The sequence below is a fragment of the Phalangium opilio genome, unplaced genomic scaffold (assembly GCF_054372755.1).
Source record: "Phalangium opilio isolate 3A_F unplaced genomic scaffold, DU_Popi_V2 ptg000055l_1, whole genome shotgun sequence".
Taxonomy (NCBI): domain Eukaryota; kingdom Metazoa; phylum Arthropoda; class Arachnida; order Opiliones; family Phalangiidae; genus Phalangium; species Phalangium opilio.
Window position 1 is genome coordinate 3397263 of NW_028324174.1, and position 1264 is coordinate 3398526.

General features: G+C 35.4%; 1 non-coding gene across 1 annotated transcript; it reads left to right on the forward strand.

The window, feature by feature from the left end:
* Nucleotides 1-210: 210 nt before the first annotated feature.
* TRNAV-CAC (transfer RNA valine (anticodon CAC)) lies at nucleotides 211-283 on the forward strand. Its single transcript has one exon. It is a non-coding gene; the product is annotated as a tRNA-Val (tRNA).
* The last annotated feature ends 981 nt before the right edge of the window (nucleotides 284-1264 follow it).

The following is a 1264-nucleotide window of genomic DNA, read 5'->3' on the forward strand; positions in this document are numbered from 1 at the left end:
GAAGTACGGCTTTGACCATCGTGATTGGACATAATAATTAGCTAGATCTCTTGGAAAACTCAGTGTTATTACGTATCTGTATTGTGGTGGTTATCACGTCCGCTTCACACGCGGAAGGTCCCAGGTTCGAGCCATGGTAGATACATGTATTGACCATCGTGATTGGACATAAGAATTAGCTAGATCTCTTGGAAAACTCAGTGCTACCACGTATCTATGGTGCAGTGGTTATCACGTCCGCTTCACACGCGGAAGGTCCCAAGTTCAAGCCCTGGTAGATACATGTTTTGACCATCGTGATTGGGCGCTTGAATTAGCGAGATCTCTTGGGAAACTCAGTATTACCACGTATCTATGGTGTAGTGGTTATCACGTCCGCTTCACACACGGAAAGTCCCAAGTTCGAGCCCAGGTAGATACATGTTTTAACCATCGTGATTAGACATAATAATTAGTTAGATCTCTTGGAAAACTTAGACTTACCACGTGTCTGTGGTGTAGAGGTTATAATAAATATTTAACAATTATTTCACTTCACTTGGTTTAATAATGTGACATAGGTAGCGTACTTTTTCCCTACTTTTAAAACCATTAAACTAAGCAATATTAGAGGTTCAACAGATTGTCAAAAAAAGATGTTAAAAGCCACTGCAAATGGTGCTCAAATGCCTAATATTTCCTTAATACTTCCAAATAATATTAGTAAATGGCGTGAATTGATCATAAAAATGGGGTTAAAGTACACCCTAAATGATGTCTTTTTTGGCACCGGAAAAAACAGCATATATGGTGTTTGAATGCACCATTATATTTTAGAGTGCTAATGTATGACGGTAAAGCAAACATAATTATTCAAAATTTAATTACATTAAGACTGAAGTGACAGATATTATATAAAAACGTCTTGGTTTGGACCAAGGCCGAAAAAACAAACGAAATGTGTGAGGTTAGTCAATTGACTGAAGTTTTAGATATTGAAATTTTTTTCTAGTTATTTTTATCCACTCAATCCTTCATCAATATTTAATTCAATCAACTGATTTTACTGTTAATCGATCTAGTCCCTCTAAATTAATTGAAAAAATTACATATCTGGGTCATTATTTCCATTTTCGACAAAGGTCGCGGCTCACTAGTGGCGGATTTTAATGAAACTTTTTTTGTGGGTAGATATACCTAAAAAATTAAGTTACCCAAAGTTATTCGCTTCAAATCATATAAATTTGAAAGTTATGAAATTTTGAAATTTATCGTATTTCGTCTA